This window comes from Aulonocara sp. 'chitande type north' Nkhata Bay, linkage group LG6, assembly GCF_057382095.1.
Source record: "Aulonocara sp. 'chitande type north' Nkhata Bay isolate Kocher_YH1m ecotype deep benthic linkage group LG6, A_spYH_male_GT1.1, whole genome shotgun sequence".
NCBI classification, from domain to species: domain Eukaryota; kingdom Metazoa; phylum Chordata; class Actinopteri; order Cichliformes; family Cichlidae; genus Aulonocara; species Aulonocara sp. 'chitande type north' Nkhata Bay.
The window spans coordinates 14,071,343-14,097,213 of NC_141349.1; the positions used below are offsets into that span (position 1 = coordinate 14,071,343).

Here is a 25,871-nt window from a genome sequence, read left to right on the forward strand (position 1 = left end):
GCCTTTACAGACACTAGTTTGTCAGGATAACAATAAACACGCAGCACCTCTCTCTGCTGTCCTCTCCATTTGCAGTCAAGGTGACTACAGAGAAGCAAGCGCACTGCTGATGCATAAGGAATATTTGAAGAGCACTCACTGTGCGTCTGTGTGAGGCAGTTCAGTAGTAGTTTCTATGTTTAGCTAATTTGCCACATCACAACCTCAATTTTAGCTGTTCTTTGCTTTACTTTAACACCCCCCACCCCTATCATCTCCCCATGCTTTTCTCCTTTATTGTTCTTGTAAACCTACCACACCTGCTCTGTTTCATCCTCCATTGCATGTGGATTGATTTTAATGTGTGTTGTCTCCATTCGGTTTGTAATGTCAAATGCCAGAAATGACACGAGAGACTTTGTGGTTGATCATAGAATACGTGTTTTCGCCGTTGCCCTCCGCGATTACGGAAAGCGTGTGGTGTTTGAAAAAACGGATCCCTGCAGTAAAGATCAGAACTGCGGAGCTCAATGATGTTGTCTGAATGTCTTACTGTTTATCCTGGCCGGCAGGCTCCAAGGACTCACACAAGTACAAAATGGCTACACTTGTTAGCAGTATCATTCGGCTGTAAGTAACATTCTATAGCCGTTCAACAGTTTGCTATTTTGCCTTTTTCCACTCAGGCAACTTCTCATTTCCCAGAATCCTCCTGTTCCTCCTTCAGTCTCTCCCTCTTGGTTCTGTCCATCTCCGCATCCTCAGGCTCAAGCAGCTCTCTTGCTAATAAAAAGACATAAGCTGCAGTGCTTGAATGAGTGTCTTTGTGTATGTTTGTGTAGATGTGGTTTTTTATTTTCGTCGTCATTTCTTTCAATTGTGGAAGCAGATTTAATCATTTTCAGTTCAAAGTACCAACTCGAGCTTTAGGCCAAATGACTTGACTTTAGACTTGACATGGCCGAGTTGACTTCTTAAGCCTGTAAAAAAAAAAGCTGGAAGATCTCCAAAGACATCAGGTTTATATTTTTATTCTTTTTATTCTTATATTTAGTTTCACTCTCAACAGCCTGATCTAACCTCAGACCAGTGTTGGGAAGGAAAATGTGATGGGATTTTATTTTCCGGTACCAAGCATACACACTTCGTAAGGGGCAGCTTGTTCGCTATCTCCAGTTAGATAAAGGACTGCTCTTGCTGTTCAGTGGCCAGATGTGGCCAGATGTGCTAGACTGGAAAGTCTGTGATGGGTGAAGGGAGTACAATGTAAAAAAACAAAACAAAAAAAATGGATACATTATTACATGGCAAGCGCTACTATTCAGCGTGTGGTTAAAAAATATGGGAAAAAATCTTTAAATTAATAAGGAAAATTCCTTGATTGTAAAACCATATATTATTTTACTTTTCAGTGTAGCATGTGATGATTATGCACTCTGTGTTTTGAAATGTATGTGCGTGGCTGGTTTGCTGTCAGTAGTTTGCTGGTATCAAAATGTTTAAAGATTTCTGGAGAACTGTGTGGAGCATCTGAGGCTAAAACACCTGCTGTTGAAAAGGTCATTAAATGTTTCTAAACTGGAGGGATGGCAGCAAGTCTGATGTTTGATTTCTACTTATTAAATACAAAAGATGCAACATGTAGGTGTGAATGATTGGATGTCTGCTGCTGAGCTCCCCGGAAGCAATGTAATAACTTTTTTCATTGGGAATACATATTCAGTAAAAGTAACTGGTCTGACACTGACAGACAGACAAAACAAACAATAAAGAAAAAGAGAAAAAGATCAGCATCTTTGTTCTGGTTTACAGGCCTACAAAAGGTCACTTGAGTGCTTAAAATAGAGGAAACTACAATGAAGGGATTATGTAGTATACTGACTATTCAACAAGATGCATAAAGCCAACACTCCAAAGCTATGCTCAAGCTTGAGAGAAGCTGCATGACTAGATTTGGACTTTTCTTTAATGACATCAAATCATCATGACGCAAAAGGACTTGAACATTTGAGCTCTTTGTCCTTTTGAAAAAACAGAGATAATCTTGTAATTTTTACTCATGATTAATACAACATGAATCTAATTATGCAATGACTTGATATGTGCTACCAGTTTTTATGTGCAGATATTTATGTGAATATAGAGTAGATCTATGAAAAGGTGAAATTCAGTCTGGGTCTAAGACTGATTTGGGAATGACGGTGCTGTATCGAAGGCAAAAACTAATTTATGTGAGATCTTTATTGCCAAAAAGCATCTTGACAGAAGAATAGACCTCTGCATGCGTAACACATAACATTCTGTCAATTTGCATTAAATTATCCTGCAAAATGTAGATAATCAAATTATTGAGCTCACAATATCATGTAATGAAATTTAAATCTAATTTGTAATTCTGCAATGACACTTACCATTAGTAAAGGTGCTGTAGGGGAACTGTATGACACTGACTGCCAGGAGTATTAGTCTTGATAGACTTAGGCAAGATTCACATGGATGCATTTCAGAATTTGGCGCCCTCGCTTCTCATTTACGCTGAATCGGGTGATGTCACACAGTGCCAAACTGAATTATGGATCCATTGTTTCGCTTTAGTCTTCCTGCTTGGAGTCAAAGTCGAGAGAAATTCAACTTCCCAAGGGCCAGTGCGAGCGTCAGCCAATCAAATCACATTTATTCAAATGATCCAGTGCAGCTGTTAGCCAATGAAATCATTTTATGCAAATATCCTGAGAGGGCGATGTGTTGCCTGTGGAGTCGGTAGCATGACTTAAAATATGTGCTTAAATCAGTGGTTCCCAAACTTTTTCTGCTAGACCCCCTTTGTTTTACAAGAAAAATGTTCGCCCCCCCCAAACCATCTACCCCGCCACCGCACACCTCAAACATTTAGTAAACAATTAAGCAAATACAAGTAAACTGCAAGAAATTACAGGTAGTAAGAAAATACACTACTAACTTTTTTACGCTACGTCCACACCTACACGGGTATTTTTGAAAACGCAGCTGTTTCTATGTGTTTGGGCCTTTCGTCCACACGTAAACGGCGTTTCGAATCACTGAAAACGGAGAGTTTTTAAAAATCCTTTTTTGCGTTTACGTGTGGACGAGGAATGCAGAGTTCGTCACGCAACGTCAAAGGTATGTGCCTTTTTTCACGTCACGCTGTGCGCCACGTTATTGTTTACATGAGATGAATTACAGAATGGCAGATAGAGACAAAATACTGTTAATCTGACTATCCTCAGGTTTTACACGCTTACATACACACGCAGTTACGGTCCCTCCATTTACAAAGGCAGAGGCGTCACAGTGTGATTATTTTACGTGTAGTTGTTCTTTTCCTGTGTAATAAAATTCAACATTGCTATCAATACATTTTTCAAAAAATGCCTCTCTGTGCAAAATGGGTTTAAAAACATAAACAGCTGTGGGATACTGTTTGTCCGGGATTTGAACCAGGGGAACAAATTGTGGCAGGATCAGCCTGATATTATTTGTATCCCCACTTTTTTTTTCTTTTCATACCGTGACACCCCCCCCCCCTGCAATGGCTCTGCGCCCCACACTTTGGGAACCTCTGGCTTAAATCGATAATACTGCCTCTGTCTGAGTCTCGACACTGTTGCATTTTAAAAAATCTTATCCTCAAACAGCAACCTTAGCTTAAATAAGCTGCATGTTTGTGAAGCATTTGTGGGTCAGCCTCGTCACAGTCACAGGTCTGTTGTGATGTTGTCCTCTGTAATAGGCTGCAATGAGCTGGTCATGTTTTAGTGGGGTTTGACAAAATAATAGGGGTACTTTACAGTAACATAGCCGGCAGGCTTTTGCTTTTTGTTTTGTTTTTTTTCTCTTCATCCACCAACTGAATAATGGGAGCTTCTTCTCTACACACACTCACATACACATGGGTCTTGACACAAGTAAACAGTCATGTGCCAGAGAGGCCAGAGGAGGATGTTAGCGCTCTTCTGCGAGACAGAGCCACATATTAGCCTCAATATATATAGGCTCTTTCTCTCTGTCTCCCTCCCTCTGTCCATCATTGACTTGCCAACTGTCAGATGTTGCTGTCATCCTCAGCCGTCCCTTCATTTGTCTCTCTAATGGGAATCCCCCTCTGTTTTCTCACACAGCTCTTATTTCAACAATTCCTCACTTTTTTCCCATGACTGTGTCCCATTTCACTGTCAATCTCTCTTCCCTCTCTGACATACATAGATTTTTTAATGTCCTATAAATGTGTTATATAAATCTAATTCATATTATTATTTTTGGATGACTCTCGCGCCGTAACTGCAGGAAAATGGCACATTCAGACTTATAGTAAGCAGCTCCTGTGTTTTTCCTGATGCATCCTAACTGCTCAGCTTTCTTGTTTTTGAAGTAGAGGCATTAAATGGGCTTAATGACTTGTTTCATTCTACCCTAAACTAACCTCTCTCTATTTTCTTCTTCCTGTTCCCTTTCCCACTTTTGGTCCCTTTTTTGTTAGTGATGTGAAAAGTGCTCTGAGACTGAAGGCTCAGCTGGTTTGGAAAAGACCTCCATCTGCAAAGGTAAAAAGTTTCCCCCCTTCCTCTTTGTGTCTGTCGGTTTTTCATTCTGTTCTCTGTCTCTGCTTTTAAACCTTCACTGCTGGATGAGAAGACATCTGCAGAATACAAAGCAGCGCTTTAACAGTTTAGACCAAAAGTGGCATGCGGCAAACATTTCAGACAAATGCACAAAATGCACACACACACATACATAAACAGGCGTGCAACGCGGTGAAAAGGTAATTCATCACATGATTTACCCTTTATTTCCTTTGAGAAAATGTTCATGACACAAACACAGGAGGAGATTTTGTGTGTGCGCACGTGTGTGAGGAGAGATGAAAAATCCTATTATCTCTTCCCTTTATGAGAAATTGTGAGCTGTCAAAGTTTAAGGGTTATGGCCACCCAAGGACACGGGACTGGTAACAGAAAAATCTAGACGTGTTTATTGTACAGTCAAATTGGAGCTGTGCTTAGAGTGAAAATACCACAATATTTCAAACTTACCCTACTGAGCATTACAGCATGACCCGACGGTGTTTTATGTTTTTTATGTTTTGAATCGGAAGCTTTAACATGATTTGTCTAAAGTCAAGCAGGGTTGTAACCAGTAATTAGCAAGGTCTAAATTTTTTCTCTTACTGTGTCACCCTGATAAAGATAAGAGGCAGAGGATTCATGGATAATAGTGATAATGGTTGACGATCATATTATAATGCTGAAATTCTTCTTTGTTTGAAGTTAACAAAGTAACAATGTTTATGCAGAGGCAATAACCAGGGATCAGAGTCGCACACATTACGTAAAGTCAAACCTCAAATAATGTGATGATTTCCTGAAAACGTGTAGTAGCTTCTGTGTAATAACCAAAAATCACAGCTGCAAAATGCCACATTTCCTCAAAATGTCACAGTTTCTATAATTTTAAACATAGGACAAGAAAATAATGCTACATCCAAATGTGAGAATTGTGAACAGTGTTGGTCAAGTTACTTGAAAAAAGTAATCAGTAACTAATTACTGATTACTCCCCCCAAAAAAGTAATCCCGTTACTTTACTGATTACTTATTTTCAAAAGTAATTAATTACTTAGTTACTTAGTTACTTTTTAAAAACACGATTTACAACCTGAATAGGTGATAAAGCGATAGAGCTTTCAGCCCAATACTTTTTCTACATAATCCATCATACAAAATGTAATCAAATGGAAAAGTCTCTTTTTTTAACTTGTTTTATTAGTTTTAATCTTTTAACTTTATGCATCAAGCAAAAATTTAATTATATGCAACATTCTCTGACTTGAATAAATTAGTTTAACATTTAAACCTATTTTCTACACATTCCAACACATAAAATAAAATATTTTTTGTGTTTACACTCACTCTTTCAAATAGATGCAAGTAAAACACAGCAGAAAATAAATAAAGTCAAAGACTCAGCGGTCCTGTTGCTCTATTTTCACCTGTAAAGCAGGACCGAGGGTAGGCGGAGGTTTACCTTGGTGCAGGTGTGCTGTGGTCAGTTGCGCATTACGTCGTTGCGCACTTGGTGCTTGCTTGGAAGTTTAGGGGTTTTTTTCGCTGTAAAAAGAAGTTTTCTTCCCACGCACGATGGACGCTAATGTTTTTGTCACTTTTTATGGAATCAAACTCAAAGTAAGGTCAGTACTTCCACGCTTTAAACGCTGCACGCTCATACTCTCTCCCGCACTCGATATGTGATCCATTGTTGATCTGCACACAGCTGTTGTCACTAACGGCGCACTCGCTTACGTCACTGTCGTGAGACATTCTCGCAAAAAATCACGGTTTTAGTAACGCAGTAACGCAGCGTTCCTACGGGAAGTAACGGTAATCTAATTACCGTTTTTGCAATAGTAATCCCTTACTTTACTCGTTACTTGAAAAAAGTAATCAGATTACAGTAACGCGTTACTGCCCATCTCTGATCGTGAACCGAGCATGGTAGCTCTGGTTATTTTATATTACACTACTAGGAAGTAAACAATTTACATATGTAGGCTGAATGATAGCGACAAAAGATTTATTAATAATAACATTCAGCTTTCAGCACTAATTTAATCATTTTTTAAGGATTTGATTGAGGTGTTATTGGTAAATCTGTTTAATCTGGTATCTCTTTAATAAGTGTGCAGTCTGTTTCTACACAGTACACGAACCCGTGCCAGCAGTGTTGCTAGTTTATACACTTTCACTTAAAAAAAAGAGAAAGAGTAAGAATAATAGACTACACTTCTGACGAGAATTAGAGTTGGTAGTAGGTCGTAGAGTTGGAAGACGATCAAAACCAGAAATTTTGAAAACCAGAAATAAATGTGTGTTGTAGTTTGCATGTTTTGCAAGAGGGACCTTGTATATAGAAATATAGAAGTATAAAACAAAACAAAAGAATTAGAAAGTATTTCTTTGCTTGAAATTACAATAGCACAACAGAAAAGATGCATGTTCTCACATATCATTGCAGTTCCCATAATATTTTAATCTTCCTTTCACTGACAAACACAGTGAAACATTGTTGTTTTAGCCTCCGTGCATCTGGTGCATATGCCCGATATAGTCTGATTATAATTATGACTTGTCAGAGGTTACTTATGTTTGCATGATTACAGTGTGTTAATCTGAGGCGTGCATTCAGTGAGCATCAGCACAAACTGAATTCCAGTCCTCTTTTGAGATTTTACTTTCCTTCCAAATTCACATCAGGTTGCTACAGTATAGCTCGATAAAATAAACAATTATTTTGTGTCATAGATTAGGATTGTTAAAATTCAGCTTCCCAGTACAAACACACTGTGATCTGTTGATCCCTGAGCTTCTCAGGCTTGTTGTGAGGATAGGCCAAAGCAAAACTGACCACCAGAATTTATTTTTATTCTGTATGTTTTAGCAGCCTGGGGATTGTAACATTAAAAACACCTGGTGGATTTTATTTAGATTATATATACTCCTTATATGTGAAATACTGCTCAATGAGCCAGTTTAAATTTTACACTGTCTGGAGAACACATTCAAACAGTGCTTTGTCTGAAGGTATTCACGCTGTGAAGCTAAATTTAACTTTTAAGTAAATAATTGAAACATGAAGAAGATGGATGGGTGGATGGATGGATGGATGGATGGTTGGTTGGTTGGATGGATGGATGGATGGATGGATGGATGGATGGATGGATGGATGGATGGATGGTTGGTTGGATGGATGGATGGATGGATGGATGGTTGGATGGTTGGATGGATGGTGGGATGGATGGATGGATGGATGGATGGTTGGATGGATGGTGGGATGGATGGTTGGATGGATGGATGGATGTTAAAGAGTCCTACTGAAGTGTTCAAATGTAAGAATTTGGGCGTAAGTCAAGTGTGACACTGCACCAATGGCAGTGTACCTCTGAGATACTGATAGCTATGATAAAACAGCAGCATTTGATTGATTTGTGATGAGAACTGATTCACTGATTGGCTATAAAACACTGAAAGTCATTAACACATACATAACAGAGGCAGTGTCATCAAAACAGAAATCTTGTCTCTTATCCTCGGCATGCTACACGAAATGGCTAACTAACTAATGACAAACAAACACTTTTAATGACATTGTTAATCATCACTTCAGTGTTTATTAACAGCCATCAACGATATACTTAAGTGAAATTAATGCTAGACTGATCATTCATTTAAAATGTTGATTATATAATGATCACAATGATAAACTCATGACAAAGCTTGTGTATGTAAAGGGTCTCGAGGACTAGCCACCAGTAGTGCAAATTTTCTGTGTATTTTGAATTCAAACCTATATTCATGAGGCAGTTCACAGGTTTGATACCTGCTCTGTAATTATTGCCCTATTATTGCCACTTCCTGTGAAAGTGCTCTTTGTCGATTCTTAACGGGTGACAGTGTGTCAGCCTTCAGTGTTTGTTTGCGATGCTCCCTGTGGCCTGTAGCTTTTTGAAAACACACTGTTGCCTATTTGCACACAGCAGTATTCATCCAGTGGCATACATTTCATTCTTTAAACAGTCCTTGTCTGTCAGAGCTGAGCGCAAACTAAAAGATTCCTAAAACAAAATTAACAGCAGGAGGCTTTACACATCTTATTATGATTGTATCCACCCAGTGTGCCAGGATCGATGATCAAAAGGAGATAATGGTTGACAGAACACTATCATTATCATCAGTTTCAGTGCTTATATTGTCACTGTGACCTTCTTTCATCAGACTAATCATTATCATCATTATTTTTATCCTGCACAAATGTACACACCATTGTGCCTCCGTCCGTCCCTCCATTATTCCAGCCTCTCTGCCAAACACCGTCTCTGATCCTCCAGACACAAATGTGGCTACCCTCGTCTGTCAGCATTTACACACCAAATGGTGTTTGACCAAGATTCAAGGCTTCTCTATTCCCATCCCTAATGCATGTGAATGACCTGCTTGCCTACGTTTGTCTGCGTATGTGTGTGTGAGGGATGTGTATGTGCGTAATGAGGTGATTTTTATTCGTCGTCCCTGTCCTCTTGGCCTGTCAAGACCGCAGATTCAATTTGAGTGGTGAGATAGAAAGCGAGAGATTATGCTTGTCTCTCCCTGTGTGTGTGTGTGTGTGTGTGTGTGTGTGTGTGTGTGTGCGTGTGCGTGTGCGTGTGTGACAGAGTGATAGATTCCTGCCAAAGTATTCTCATCTTTGAGCCCAAAATCAGAGATGGATGTAGAGATGAATGCTATTTTTGCAAGGCTGTGTGTTTGCCTCTATTTGTGCATGAGTGTGCATGTGTGTGTGTGAGTGAGAGAGAGAGTGTGTGTCTGTGTGTGTTTGTCTGTATAGGAAAGTAGATGGAGAGCTCAAATTTAACAACTTGGCACCAGCCTGTGTGTGTGATAGAGAGAAGAAAAGATAAAGAGCGAGGAAAAGGGGACAGGGGAGAGGAAGAGGGCTGTTTGGGTGTGAACAGGGGAGTGTGTTTGCTGCGACGAGAGATTTTTTAGGAGAAAGTGGAATTTTAAATTACAGGAGAGCAGATTATCTGACTGGGGAGACAAGTGCTGCTTCATCTGTCTTGTGAGCCAAGCAGGCACAACAATGAGTACATGAATTTACATACAAAGACATGCTGCTTTCTGCTGAGAAATTAGACTGTTTCCCATGTGTTAGTGTGTGCGTACACCACCATGCATCCACGCATATCCACACATTTTGTTATCATGTGGATTTGTGTGCATTGTTGAATTTGGACAACATGTTAAGTTGGGTCTCAAAGGTGTGCCAGGGTGGGAGCTACAGGCTCAAAAGACAACCTGATTCTGCTTTCGGAGACCTTTATATATTATGTAGCATTCGATTTTTAATGCTGACATTTCAGTTTAAAAGAAGCATTTTATTACTGAGTTGTTGTCTGAGATAGAGCTATGTTATGTATGTTTGCGAGTTTAATTCGATTCCGTTTTATTTTAATATAGCCCCAAATTATACCAACAGCTTTATACAGTTTTATATTGTAAACTAAAAACCTTACAATAATTGAGAGAAAACTCCAACAATAAAACAAACCTGTATGAGCAAGCACTTGGTGACAGTGGGAAAGGAGAACTCCCTTTTAATGGGAAGAAAGGCTCAGAGAAGGACGGGACAGAAGACACAATGATAATGATGATAATTAAAAAATGATCTGTGGATGGGCTGAGGGAAAGCAGGAGAACAATCCAGAAAGACCAGGCTCAGGAACGGGCAGCAACCTGCATCAATCAGCTCTGGGGTGAAGGATTGTCCACCTCCTAGGATTCATGAAGCATGTGAAGGTGTTATTCACTGTATAAAGAAAAAGAAGGAAATATACAAGACACTTTGCTACATAAATATTCTATTTTTTCACTCTTTTTTTGTGAAAAAGGGAAAAGTAATCAGCAATTAACTTCTACATACAGACATCTGAAACATTACCATATGCTTCAGAAAGATGTATTAGAGCTTTGTAAATCCACAACCATCAGATACACACTGATTTAATATTTGTTTTCATCTTTGTTTCTGTTTTAGACTTAAAACGGATTCGAATCTTATCTTTTTCCTCACTGATGTACACACAAGACTCCAAAATTATAAAGTAAAGATGTGGGGTTTTTTAGACTGAAAGGCTAAAATATTCCACTAACAATTCTGACGTTTCACTTAACAACAGGTTAACGTAGCGATATCTGAGGAACTAAGAGGATAAGCAGCAGCCACTCCATGCTAATCAAATCCACTTCATTAATTAATCATCGGCAACTGTGACCACAGCTGCAAAAACAGACGTTTCGGTATCCTGCTGGTCTGGAGCATACTAATGCCACAATCTTCCCAGGACTGATCCCAAGGTTGGACTGTGCAATGCTCAAAGAAATCTCCACAGGCCGCACTTAGCATGTTAAAGTTCCAGGCAGCACAATAAGAAACAAACTGAACAAGTAAGGTTGATTTGGAAGGGTTGCTAGGAGAAAGCCTCTCCTTTCTCCCTAAAAACAACATCAAAGGTTAGGTTTGCAAATATACATCTGAACAAACCACAACACTTCCAGAACAATGTCCTCTGAGCAGATGAGGCTAAAGGCAGATAACAATCAGCAATCGTGCACAGCGCCATGCTTGGAGAAAACCAAACACCTCCTACAGCTGCTGGAAGGGTGATGATTTGGCCTTGTATTCCAGTCACAGGGCCCCCTGCAGTCATTGAGGTGAGCACATTGTCCTGGTCAATGATCAGGAGAGCTGCGCATAAATGACTGCCTGCAAACTTCAGTGAACATAAGGAAAGAACATGATTGCTGCTAAAGGTATAGCAATATATACTTTTTCCTCAGCCAAAGAACTTAAGTAATTACAAAAACGTTTTTATCCAGTCCCGTTTTATGTTTTTCATTTACCATCCTCGCTGTCCCTGTGGTAGAAACGCTCCACAGCGTGATGCTGCCACCATCGTGTTAGACTGCAAGGATGGTGTTAATGAGGTGTCTGACTCAGTGGCTGCTTCCCTCCACAGACATCATTGGGAAAAGCCAAAAATGATGCTGTTTGATTTCAATGGTAAACATTACAGAGTCTGGCTTGACTCATGCTAGTTAATCACATCATGGCTATGCAGTGCAGCCAGTGGTCAAAACACACAGAGACTTTCATTCCTGCTGAAGGAAATGTATTTACATACTGTCTGTACCGAAAAAAAGGAGAAAAGATGCAGGAAAACACGCATGACATCATAAATTATACCAGCTCGTGAGTGATCAATCACAGGGCTGTTAGGACTCACAGTATGTAATGGTGCGTAATGATACAAAGGCTGCTTCGGGGCTGTTAGTAAACGCTGACACTGCAAGAATGAGGATAGACCAAGTCCTATTTTCTGGCACACGATCATGATTGAGCTTCATGCTCAGAGCAGATTTAGTAGGGGTGTCTCAGCAGTCCTTTATAGTGGTAGCTAAGATCCCTGCTTAGGTTGAGCCATGCAGCGTGGGGAGTTGTGTTTTTGTTCTGTTTGGTTGTTTTTGATATGATTAAAAACAGGAGTTATATCAAATGCATTAAAAATCCAACAAGATTGTAATGAAGCAAAAACTGGTAATGATGAGAAATTGAACAGTTCAGCACTGAGATCATCACACAAGGGCATTTCCTTTGAATTTTAATTAGCAGGAAAATTTATTTTCAATGAAAACAAAAAATCATGAAGAAAACCTTTTAATAAAAAAAAAACAAAGGATTTTTCAACAATTATTGTTTTCATTTTACAAATATGACTGGACTGATTTTGAATAGTCTTTTGCTTCTTCTTTATAAAGGCCAGAATAAAGATTATTTTCCTTCAATATAACCTCAAGTTGATTTGATGCAATAAGAAATATCACGCGCAGCTCGCTGTGACATCTGATATCTCTCTGGTTGGGTGTCAGCTCTGGTAGACATCCAAATTAGACAGAGCGGCACGCAGAGGAGATCCATCTTGGTTTATTGATAAAGCACAGCGACAGCAGGAGACGCATTTCTTCACTCAGCCGTCACTGGCACCACACTTTAGTTGTCCATGTATCTACCTGACTGAATGTGGGCTATTTGTAAACATCAATATATATATTTTTTGTCAAATTAACTGCCATTCTGAGGAAGAAGACCGAACTAAACATGCAAAATAGCGTCTGATTTCTCATTTGAGAAACTTTTTTGTTAAAGTTACATTTATGATGTGAACGGTGTGAAGATGTTTTGGAGTTTCAGGAAACTGAAATAGATGGGAAATTGTTTTGCAAGCATTTGAATGCAAAGTCTAGAGCCTGGATGGGGTTACCTGTGGTTAGCATGTTAGCATAGAGAGGGATGCAAACAACTTCCTGGGCATCTAGGGGTGCCATCAAGATGGAGTTGCATGGGTAAAAGTTTGTGCTGCAGACGTTTTCCTTCATGGTAATGTGACCATCATCCCCTTCTATACTTGGCATGCTTGGATTTATTCATGGTCACCATAACATTTGGTAGCAGTCGGCATCAGATCCAGAGTAATGCCTCTTTGAAAACACATAACTGAACCATCACAGATGGACCCTCAGTTTCCTCGCATCCATCATCCAGCGACAGCACATTATAGAAGATATAGTTCATATCTCTTCAGCTTTTTTTCTCATCATTTCTTTCCTTCTTCACATCCTCTGTGTGTCATCCTCTGCCTTTGATCCTTCAGCGGGCATGTCTGTTGTTGTTATTCTGGTCACCACGCAACAGCAGCACCATAAAAACCAAAGCGGTCATAACATATATAATGAGAAAAAGAAGTAAATAAGCTGGGTGCAAGTTTCCAAGCACTATATCCAGAGATGGAACAGCTCAGAAAAGCCACCAGAAATCATAATGAAAAAAAGAAAGATATAAAATAACAAGAAAACTTTAGCTTTTCGCACAGCAAACAATCCTGATGAGACACAACAATTAAACCTACACAGACATGGGAACCACATGCAAACACGGCACAAAAAAGACAGCAGGCTCCTATAACTTTTTAATTCCTTCATATCGTGGGAGGTTTTGTCTCCTGGTGTTTGTGCTGCTTTCCTCTGCTGGCCCTGGTTTCTGCAGCCCATCAAAAAATGCGACTAACACTGCCCATCTTGGCTCAGGACACTCTTGCACAAGACATCGTAATCCTGTTTGTCTCTGCTCAGTGTTCAGCTCACTTTTTCTTTGAAGGTTTAAGGATTTTTAAATGTGAACAAAGAGTCATTTTCAGAAAATCAATCTGTTTTTTTTTTTTTAATTAGAAGAGGTATTGGTTTCATGAATGATTTATGAAACAGCCAAAGACAGACACAAATGGAAAAACACAACTGTTTTCATCAATTGCTGATTGTTTTCAGAGATTTCTTTTTGTTTTCTAAAACAAATCGTCCCCTGATTCAGAGATCTTCATGACATGCAATCTGAGAAATGTCATCAACACCTTTGCAATATAATACTTGTCTTACTTGTTCCTTTTGTTTTTTTCATTGTTTTTGGAGTATCCATTACTGCCCCAGTGTTGCTGTTCCTACAGTGTTATGATTAATGTTGCTTCAGGAAACTTCGGTGGGGTTGACCTATCACACCGCTGCGATGCCATAGATTTGGGACTTGGGGAAAACACCAGACTGGTGAGATAGCAGAGTAGTTGGAAGCTAGTGTGAAGTTTGCTTGCAGGGCTTTATGCCAAATAAGCCTCACTGGCAAAAATGCCAAGTTGGACTACTTGGCAATCAGTGTGTTTCTGTGTCTTACAGGCCTCCTGGCTTTTAAGCAGAAAGGTTCAGGAAGTGAGGTGAGATAAAGAGCAACACAGTCTGTGCAGACTATTTTTTTGAGTTTTTTACTTTCCTTTGGTTAAGTGTAGGACAAAATCATTTGTTGAACACAGTATTAAAAGTGTTACTGCCAAAGTGTCTTGAAGTCAAAATATCCCAGACAACATGGCAACGTGACTGGTCAGTTGCAGACATGTTGCTTTAGCAACACTGATGCTGTTGCAGCACCATCAATACAGAATCGTCATGATTGTGCAACTGTTTTCACACAGTTTTGTTTGAAGGGGACAGGACCCAGATCCTGGTGGCAGGGTTAAAAACAACTAAATGTCAAAGTCCATAAATAAAAAATGAACAAAATAAATAATTTAACACAGTCCAATGAAAAACTCAAATGCAAAACATATCAGAACAAGGTTATCCAAACATTAGGAACACATCAGGAATGCACCATAGAAGGAAAAATAAAGCCAATCTGGAAATCTGAAGGCCACCAGATGACGATAGTCTTGTAGAAGTTTATGGGAAAACGTCTTTCTGTCCTTACCCCTGTAAACACATTTCTGCTGAGATAAAGCTCCACGTAGTCCAGATGAAAAAGAAAAACATGATGTCAAGTGCTGTTAAGAGCATGAAAAATCAACAGCTGCTGGTATAAATCTAGTCATAAAGAAACGTTGGCCAATCAGAAGATTACAAGCAATAAATCAGTGCACAATCCAACATCAACGAAAGATGCAAACACCTTTGATACTGCAGGACAAAATCTCAGTTTCTCTTCATCCAGACACATAAACGGAGCTTCTGAAAATCATTTTACAGAAACTTAAAAAAATACCTAAGGTAAATACTAGGGGTGCAAGGATACACAAAATTCACGGTTCGGTTCGATACTTTGGTGTCACGGTTCGACATTTTTTCGATCCAAAAAAATGTTCATGCCTTTTTAATTTGTCATTTATTAAAATTCTAAATATATATTTTAACTCAAAAGTACGGTTTTTAAATTTAATGTTGATGAAACAACAAAATAATTTAAAAAAAAATAAATCTGATTTCTGATTGAGGAATCACTCATCTTTGGAAAAGAGAGTTTATTACAGAGAAATGGCTCTTTCCAAAATAAAAGCTATACTATACGCTTCTTCTGGGCTATATTCTCAGCAGCATATTAAACATATCAGGTCCCCATAAGGAGAATCATGTGCTAACGGCTGTCTAAATGACTCGGGTAAAGTTTGTAGCATGCGTGCTTGTTGTTTTTGTCTGCTTCCACTTGTCTTTGCACTAGGATGATGTCGGTGTAAATGTGCCGTCATATTCGTTGTGTTCCCACTAGTGCTGTCAGCATTCATCTCGTTAAAATGACGTTAACGCCATAACGCGGCAAATCTCCGTTAACGAGTTACCGCGGATCGCCCCGTGCGTGGGGCTGGACGGCGTCAACACGTTAACAAGCTAACTGCGCTAACGCACCAGTTCCCACCAATTGAGCATTGCGTGGCACATCCAACATACTGTTTTACTTTAGTCCATGACACGCTTACCTTCAGGGTCATACGTCACATGAAAACCAAAATAGTTCCAAAGGCCAGATCTGAATGAGGGTGGGGGAGGTTCAATTTGCCATGTTGCAACGAGCTTAGCTTCTGTCTGTCTGCGCTCAGTGGATCTGCGCTCAACAGTGCAGCCTAGGCGGAGTAGTCAAACGCAGATCCACTGAGCTCTCAACACAGACAGCATCGTCAGAAGAAAAGTTGATAAAATAAATAAAAAAAATTGTATTGTTCGATACATATGCGTACCGAACCGAAAGCACTGTATCGAACGGTTCAATATCGATACGAGTATCGTTGCACCCCTAGTAAATATGTATAGAAAAAACAGGCAAAAGAAAATACTTGTGAACATGTGGACATATGCGCACACACACACTGATGGAAATCCATACAGCTTTGTAACAAGAAAAAACTAGTGACAATCAAGACAGGAAATGAACAACTTTAACTCATCCAAGGAACGTGGACACAGGAATGAACTAATAAAGTAGAGAACACAGAAAAATGAGAAAGAAAGATGAGACTAGCAGCTGAATTGAGTAAAAGAAACCATGGATTTAAGGATATAAGTAGCAAGAATAAAGACAAAGTACAAGGAAGAAAAATAAAGTCAAAACAGGAATCGTGCCTGAGCCTATAGTCACAAACAAACAACACATAAACACTAAGAAAATACAAAAGAACCCAATAAACCAAAATACAAAAATCTCCAAACACAGGGAAAGACCAGATATGATGACAAGGATGAACAAAATAACACGTAGAAGCATTTTAACTGCAGCGACGTGATGCGGCCGCTGTTTGCATATGCTTGATGCAACAGTGCATGCAGGCTTGAATTAGACAATTGAATTTAGATCCTTTGTGTGAGAGAATAATGATATTTAGTTTCTCTTTTGTTGATCTATTGCTTCAATACCATCTGGATTACTCGCCTAATCTCCTGTTTGCTTTCCTAATTATCCAGTCAGGTCACACACCTGAATTAATTCATTAAAAGTTCCACCTCTAGCATTTTCTCTTGATTCGAACCCCAGCGGAGACTTGCTGAGTTCACTAAAGGTCAGTTATTTAACTGTTTTAATAACTAGCCCTATAATCGATTCCACAGCCTACGTTCTTCTGTGCGTGAGCTCCCAAAATCAGCTGCTTTGAACAAATTCAGCCATCCAATATGTGCTGAGAGAAAGATTATTCTGTGAAGCCAAAGAACAGCAGCTTTTTGTGCAATGCTACAGAAATCTCATCAAATCTGGTCCAGAGGGACAGAGAAAGAGAAGAAACGGTGCAATGGGCACTGCCAATTATCTCGTTGGTAGTGTTGTTTATGTAATAGTAAATGTGTTTATTTCAGAAAGTTAAGCAAAAACAGAAACACATGAGGGTGATGGAAAATGTTTTGAAAAGATCCTGTCACCATCCGTGAGGCTCATTTGTCTCTGTTGCATGGTGGTGACAGGTGTAGAAAGAGAGGCATACATAGTAAAAGACAGGCGGAGGGAAGTTGACGCAGAGCCGGCTGACACTTGAAAGAAGATCAGAATCAGCCACATAACTTCTTCCTGCTTTAATACGGGCCCACACATCTACGCCGCATGTGCACAGACACCTCCGAGATGTGACAGACTATCGTCTAGCGGCGGGACACGCGAGGAACACAAAACCTTAACAAAAGGAATCAAAGAGGATGAGGACGTGTAATTTGTTTTTATAAGAACTACAAGGACAAGGAAGAGGGACAGAGTGTAACAACTGACTTGCGAACGTGTGTGTGCGTGCGTGCGTGTGTTTGGAGGGCTGGCATAACTTGAGACAGAAGTGCTTCTTATCCACTGAGTTCTGCAAACAAGGAAAAACCAGCGAACAAATACCATAAAGTGAGTGATACACAGATAAACAGCAGTGCAGCTGGAAAGATTTTGGCTCGGGATTTACTCTGCGCACTCACACGCGCAGAAAAACACACACCTTAAACAGTTATGGTTTATTTTTGAATTAAAATCTGGTTTAAAGTGCGTACATGCTTTAGGGCAACAGAGATTATCCGCGAACAGTCGATTATCTGTTGGAAATTAGCATCTTTGCCTGCATGTGTTTAGAAAAGTCTGTTAGTGTTAAGTCCTTAAGCGCCTCATTTAAATTCTTCAAATGTGAAATGTACTAGGTGGGACTCACACAGACAGATGTCTCCTGGGATTATGCAAAATGGTCAGAACCTCGCTGTAAATCTGCAGTCTAGTCAGATGCTTTCCACCCAGCAGGCAAAGCCATATTAAATATTCCCGTGTACATTATTTCAGAGAGGAAAAATGAGTAATAGAATAATCCCTCATCATCGCTTTAGAGCCCGACTCTACGTTTGTCACGAATCCGAAACAATACCTGTCTGCGGAAGAGGGAACCAAAAATATACCGCGCACATTTCTGTTCCTGTGATGAGGAAGGCAGGTGAGGAGGCTGGAAAGAAAGAGCTCATTTCAAGCATCAAATGATGTTTGAGAGGTAGATCCTGTGAATGCATGGTACTTCATTTGGAATAGATTTGTAAAAGTGCCCAGTGATGTTTCACCACATGAATATTGATGTAGTGAAACTTTGCTCTTCATCCAGTCGAGTGTTTCAGTGATTTGAGCAAATTCTTTTTATTCTAAAAGCGTTCGCATCAGGACCATTTCAGTCAAACCTAAACTGTTAATCCATCCGCATCCGGACCTCCCTGCCCTTCAATGTACATGTCAGAGTCAGACTACTGATGCTCGCTTAAAGTATTAATATTAAAGATAGAAACTCTATAGAAAAAAAATAAGTGAAGGTAAGTAAAACTAAGGCACTCGAGTGTCATGTTAAATTAAAATTGAATATTCCAAAGTTAAAACAATACTAGCTACAGTATAGAAAAGATATTACAAGCGATGTGGAAATGTGGAAAGTCAAATCAAAGCAACAAGATTCCCTCACAGAACAGAGATGGCATCAATAATAACAGACATGACTGATAAATGGAGAAATAACATGAAAAGGAGGAGCTGGGAGGCAGGTTGAACCATTTTGAACAGGTTGCCTCATAAGATGTTTGCCAGTTGGATGCTTAGAAGAGCATCAGGTGAACCATCAGATAATGCCGGCTGGCACCGACATCAGCTGATATTCACGGATTTGCAGCTGAGCTTGAACTTGAGGCCTGCCAGAGCAAAAACCATATGCTCAGTTTTATATACATTAGATGACTGGTGGGAAAAATCTCAGCCTAAAGCAACAATAACTACAATATTTCTTTCTTGGCTCAGAAAAATGTTCTTTCAGTGCAATCTCAAGTTTTCACACATGGTGTATATATATAACCCTGAACTTTTCTAGACATTACCTGATGGAACTGCATGCGACAAGCAAACATTATCTCACCTACTTATGTCCAGCAGTTCTGATGTGAGAGCAGCTCTGGTACAGGTTCTGTGTATTTACAGTGAGTGAGTGGTCATCACGTGGCTCTAAAAGGACAGCGGTCTTGACTAAATTAGTATTTCCACTAAAAATGTGCATGAAGCTGACTTTCTCCTCCTGTGTGCTACATGTGATAAGCCTCGAAAAATATTCTTGTGAGTCTGCTGATAGGTGTCTGAAGTCACGTGTGCAACATTTTAACTAAGGAGGTTAGCATGTGTGCAGGTAATCACCACAAAACAAAATTGCACTGCTCCTAACAGTGTGGGACACTTTTTTCTTGTCTTTGTATAATGTCACTGAGAGGATATGCTCAGTGTGGTCTGTGTGTGCACAGCAGCACCACCCACCTGATGCCACACCAAACCTTTTGTTTGTTGAAGGGCAGCCAGTCAGAAGAAAGAAACTTAAGAGGAAAGGAGCTGAAACAGCTTGTTCCAGACAGAAGCTGAAGTGTCAGCTTCTGTCTGGAAGCTGCACCAAGATGCAATTATTTTGAATCTTGAATCATGCAAAGATACTTTTAGTGGGAAACATAAAGAAAATATGGAAATGATCATCATAGGACTAGTTTAATTTAGTGCTGCCTAAATAAATCAATAAAAATACATTTTTTAGCGTTATTAGTGTATCATGCCATGTTTTTGTCCTTCCTGCCCCCTGTTAGCATGTAATGACATGACATGATGCTCATGACAAACACTGTGTTTATGTCTGTTGGCTTCATCCTCAACCCCCTTTTTCTTTTTCTGTTCCTCGTTCTTCTTCTCCTTTCACCAACCTGGCCTTCACCCCCTGCCCACTCCAACACAATACACACAGATAATAATGTGAATAATATTGTAAAATAAATAAATAAATACGGCAAAAAGAGTAATAAGAGGAAGCCTATAGAAAGCCTACAATGCTCCTCTTGGGTAAGCATTCAGACCATGATTTTCTTGGTTGTGCCTCAGATTTGTACTTGGATTTATCGTATGCTTTCCATCATTGTGTGTGAGCTACAGCTCAGTTCTGTGCTGAAATAGCTACACGTTGAAGGTGAGCAAAGGTGAACTTTGTTATAACATGATGCACTCCAATAAAAAAGAAAAAAATTCAGTCTTCATCTTCATCTTGTGTTCTCCACTTTATTTTTCAGTTCAGTTCATTTCTGTCTTGATTGTCGTCACTTGTTTCTCGTTGCCCTGCTGTATCCACTACCCTGGTTTGCCATCCGTGTATGTGAGTGTAGTTAGATGATTTGGTTACACTCAGCTTTGAAAAATTTGCTGTAGTGTTTTAAGTTTTGTGGAAAATGTTACACCACAAAGGTTACAGCCAGATTTTCATGAAGTTATTATTCTATAAAAAATATGATGTGAACTTTGACCTCTGTCTGGGATTTATACCAACCTTTTTGCTTTTGTTTTGTTGTTTTTACAATGAATAAATGCTTTCTGTTGAAGTATGAGCAAAATAAAACAAACAGTTGGTCATTGGAAATAAACAACAAAAGCGTAGAATATGATCCTAGCGAGTTTTATAAACAGCATCTTTTTCTTTTCTTGTTTTTTTTCCTTTCCTGTCTGATCATTTGTCTGAAATATTCTCCGTCTCTTTTTGGTAGTTTGCGCACTCGGTAGCCTCTAATTTTACGGCTGTACTTCATGTTCAACAGAGATATAAAAAGAGCAGCAGGCATTTCAATGCATCTGATTGGTGCTGAAAGGACCTTTTAATATGAGCACCTCTGCCAAGTATTCGACGGCAGTAGCATAATACAGAGAATGTGAGGAGGTTGGCATAACAAAGAAGGAAGCAGTGTTGAAATATGACACTGGTCAAACTGGTTATTTGTGCCTGAGTGGAGCCATGGAAATGAAGCTCTGATGCGGCACCTCGGAGATGTCTGTCAAACCGCGTAGAGCATGCGATTCTCCACAAAGCATTTAAAGAGCGGCAGCAGAGAATGACGTCTCAGTTGTTTTGTTTGTTTTGTTTGAAATATCGATCTTCAAACTTTCCATTCTGTCACTGAATAGCTCAAGAAGACCATATTGCAATTATCCGGGTGTTATCATTGCCTGACCTCAACAGTCTACTGTCACTGAGTAATTTGATTGCTGTCTTGTTATGGTGTTAATAACTCATTCTAGTCTTTAATATATTATTGGCAGTAGCAATATTGATATTAGCAACATTAATAAAATATCACCCTCAAGTTGTGACTGAGATGACAAAAATCTTTTGCTTTTCTCTCCTCATTCACAACCTCCTTCGGCCACCCACTCACTCCTCCTCCTCCTTCCCTCTCCTTCCTCGCCTCCACTGTGTGTATCCACATTCTTGAGCCTATATGAGACGTACAAACACATTTATCACATTGCCCTAGCTCCTAGCTATGGCCTGCCGCTGCCTCCTCCATCCTTTCAAGCGTGTGTGTGAATGCGTTCGTGTGTGCACTCACGTCGGGGGAGGCTGTGCTTTAGTTTACCCATGTGAAGGTATTCTGTTTACACAGAAGCCATGTTTTATGTATAAAAGGCATGGAAATGTTGCAGCTGCATTGAGCATGTCTAAGCTGATCAGCAACGTGTGCAGTGAAAGTGTGCATGTGTTAGCGTGAAAGTCAGCTTGGGTCAACAGATCTTTATGAGGTCTAGACAAAAAGGTTGCATGAGCCTCATCGGATTCATTACACACACACACACACACACACACACGCACACACGCACAGATGCACTCGACCCCTTCATATCAGGTCATTCCAATCACACGTCTGGATTCACAGTTTCTATGAAGTAACCTTGGTAGCGTTACTGTAGATTTCTATGAAGCTCTGGTGCAATGAGCTGTTGAACTCGGCTTGCTTTATGTTTTCAGTCGCCAAACAACTTCCCCACACACAAGCTAGGAAATGAATACGCTGTTTTCTCCTTGTCTACGTTCTCTGAAAATAATGAGGCTGCTGGTTCCCATGATGCCTGAATGGCCCGGTCCTCCTTCCCTCACATAGAAAACCGGCTCATTACAGCTTAAGCGGACATGAACGCCTTGATATACACGCACACACATACACACTCACTGACTTCACCTCATGCTGATTTAGCAGCACATACCATCTGTCTAGAATGATTAACCTTTCCATCAATCACTGGACTCTCCATTATCCAAACACACATTTACAAAGCAGGCACTCGCCGATTCTCACTCGCACTTAGTGAGAGCATCAACAAATTCATGAAACAGATGAAATAAGAAATTCCAGTTTTTATCCTCAATGTTTTTTGTGCCAGAAACTGAGGCGTGTATAGATTTTTCAAAAAACATAAATAGACGGATCCCTCCCAGCCCCAGTAAGATGTTTGTTCAAGCAGCTTAAGTGACTGGCGTGGTTATGGCAGCGCTCCTACATGGAGCTTTGCAGATTATCGTCGACGTGTTGTAGCTGTGTATTGTCACCAGGGGACATTGGCAACTTTTGTTTGTGGTCGCACTACTTTTGTTCCTTTAGCTACTCACGGAGAACATACGTAACACTTCTTCATTATGAAGTGAGCGTAAGAAGCCATTAAAAATGTTAACTGCAGCCATTGGCTTTTATCCTTCCTTCTCTCACCCCAATTGGTTGCTGCAGATGGCCCCGCCCCTCCCTGAGCCTGGTTCTGCTGGAGGTTTCTTCCCGTTAAAAGGGAGTTTTTCCTTCCCACTGTTGCCAAAGTGCTTGCTCATAGGAGGTCATGTGATTGTTGGGTTTTTCTCTGTATGTATTATTGTGGGCTCTACCTTGCAATATAAAGCACCTTGAGGCGACTGTTGTTGTGATTTGGCGCTATATAAATAAAACTGAATTGAAATGAATTGAATTGCATTGATGTGCTTTGATGAATGTTTTATACCTGTCAGCGTGCTGTCACTCCTTTTTCAATTCAAGCCAACTTTTCAACAAATCAGTATTTTTACCTCCCTGTAGTGTCATCACCATCAAGCTGATGAACTGTCCACAATCACTCTGTGTTGGTTGCACACCCAACAATCACTCACTCTGTATGGAATGAAATAGTGAAACTGATAACAATGAATTCTGTGTTAATTCGACCCCTTTTAATGTGACAGCACCTTCCAGTGGCCACAGGAAGCATTTCACACATATATTAAAGAACAGATATGGTGTATTTAATGATACAGTTATGTAACCTCAAATACTGTAGCTGGGTTCTTGGGAGTATGTTTGGAAAATGACATAGTTTTTGTAGGTTTTGTCGCTGTGTGTCACCACAGTGGATCTTAAGTTAAACAATCAAGATGTGGTTGAAATCCAAACTTTTGGCTTTAGTTCAAAAATAATGCTTTATGCTTTAAAATAATAATAATAATAAAAACGTTTTGGAATTACAGCCAGTTTTATATCCAGTCCCTCATTCTCAGAGGATCGAAAGTAACAGGACAATTGTTTGATGAACAGTTTCATGACTACCAGAGCTCCAAATTCAACTCTTTGAATCAACTCCAGATCTTTTATTTGCCTAATTTGCTGTGATCTACTGAAGGAACAGGCCTCACTTGGCCATGAAGCTATTGTATCAGTCAATTGTCCAATTATTTTTGAGCCTCTGAAATGTGGGACGTGTATAAAAATGGCTTTAATTCATGAACAGTTCATGCAGCACTTTGATTAAACCCTTTGAATTAAAGTTGAAAGTCTGCCACATGGTGAGTGTTTGACCTAAAATCCACTGTGGTGATGTACAGGAGAAAAAAACCTAAAAACTCTGGGTTCCTAAGGGTGGATAAAATATTGGACATTATCATGAGAGTTGTTAGGTCAAGTCAGCAGTCCATAGGCCTGCAAGACAGGACTGTGTCAAGGCAAAGATCTGGGGATCGATACAAGACAATACTTTAAGCATTGAAAGGAATTTCTAACAAAGTTACTTTGAACAGAAGAAGTGTGAAGCAACCAACAGTCAAACTGAAAACCCAGTCAAAATGAGTAATAAGGGATGGATGAGAGCCATACTGTGGTTCCTTGTTGGCTATAGGAGAACCTTCTACAAGGACAGCCTTCAGTGCAGCACCAATTATACCTTAATGGTGGAGTGGCCAGATGGACTTCATTCCTCACTAACAGGCACATCACAACATGCTGGGAGTTTTGCCAGAGGCCACCTGAACGACAACTAGAAGGGGAAATTGGTCTGATGAAATGATGATTCAACCATTTGGCCGCAATTTCCAGCGGCATGTTTAGAGGAAACTAGGCGCTGAGCATCACCTCATTAATACCACCCCTACAGTCAAACACGGCAGTGGAGGCATCAAGCTGTGGGGGACAGGAACTAGAAGACTATAAATGGGATATTTTCTCTCTGTTTCCTTGTCTGTTTGTGTGTTAGCAGAAATATGCAACAAATCCCAGGTTGGTTTTTCATAAACTATCCTTGCAAAAGGTGACAAGGAAAGCACACATGGACAGAGAGAGACACACAGTGGCACACACTAGAAGACACAACGGTGAAAAGAAAAAGCAGGGACAGGGCTCAGACTTTGAAAATGTGCCAGGATAAACCTGATTCGTTCAAAACAATCACAAATACCATTCAGTATGAACAGGCTGTACCTCAGTGGCAGGTCTGCAGTGTTTACATCAAAATACCTTCTAGAAACATCTTCAGAATCTGAGGATGGTTACTAGGAAGATATGTCAGTCAGTCTGATCGAATCAATTAAGTTATCAATCAAGAGTAAGAAAACTTCTAGGAAATATGAAATGTTTCCAGGTAATTTAACTTTCTCGTGATTGTTCAAATTAAGCTCTGTTTAACCACATGTTTATTCTTACACACAGAGACAGAGTATTTGATCCATTGTGCTGTTGTGCCATTGAGACTGTTCTGCAGATTTGCTTTGGAAATTTCACCAGCAGTTTAGTCCAGAACGGGCAGCGATGCACTATTCGAATTTTAAGAAAGACGAACTGCTTCATACTTAAGACAAGACTGAATTTAAAGCACCCAGCAGAGCTGATGAAGGATGCTGCTGGAATTTTCTTGATCTGAGAGTTTAAAAATGTTTGATTGCACTGTCAAAGGAGCCCAGCGCGGGCTTTTTATGTAAAACTACAAATATTTCATCAGCCAGGATGACAAAGTAGAGCAACATTAGAGGAAACAACAACCAAAAAAAAAAAAAAACACGGGCAAACCAGATGCAACACAGATGATTTGATCTGTGCCTGTATCAGCGGGAAACGTGATACACATATCAGTGCTGTTGTCACTTTGTATCCTGTTTAAAGTGCAACAGCTAAGTATTTGAGCAATCGATCCAGCTGAGATTGTTAAATAACAACTGAAGGTTCACTATGTTCAGTAATTGTGATCTTCTTTATTACATGGTAACCTGAAGATCTTATTAATGTACCAGGGGTTCAAACAAAACAGCTGTTTTAGATAGAAAAGGTGAAAAACAAAAGTGCAAACTCTGTCGAGTGAAAGCTCGGCAGAGAATTTATCGTCCAGCTGTGTGCAGTTTACTGGCA

At 39.8% G+C, this 25,871-nt stretch overlaps 1 protein-coding gene across 2 annotated transcripts in view; it reads left to right on the forward strand.

Annotated features, from left to right (window-relative positions):
• Positions 1 to 25,871, forward strand: part of LOC147327452 (protein ELFN1-like) — a 138,674-nt gene that overhangs the window by 77,850 nt on the left and 34,953 nt on the right. For both annotated transcript variants that reach the window (XM_086295099.1, XM_086295097.1), the window contains exon 2: positions 4,478 to 4,541. The gene's annotated coding sequence lies outside the window, so the exon portion shown is untranslated. The remainder of the gene's footprint in view (positions 1 to 4,477; positions 4,542 to 25,871) is intronic.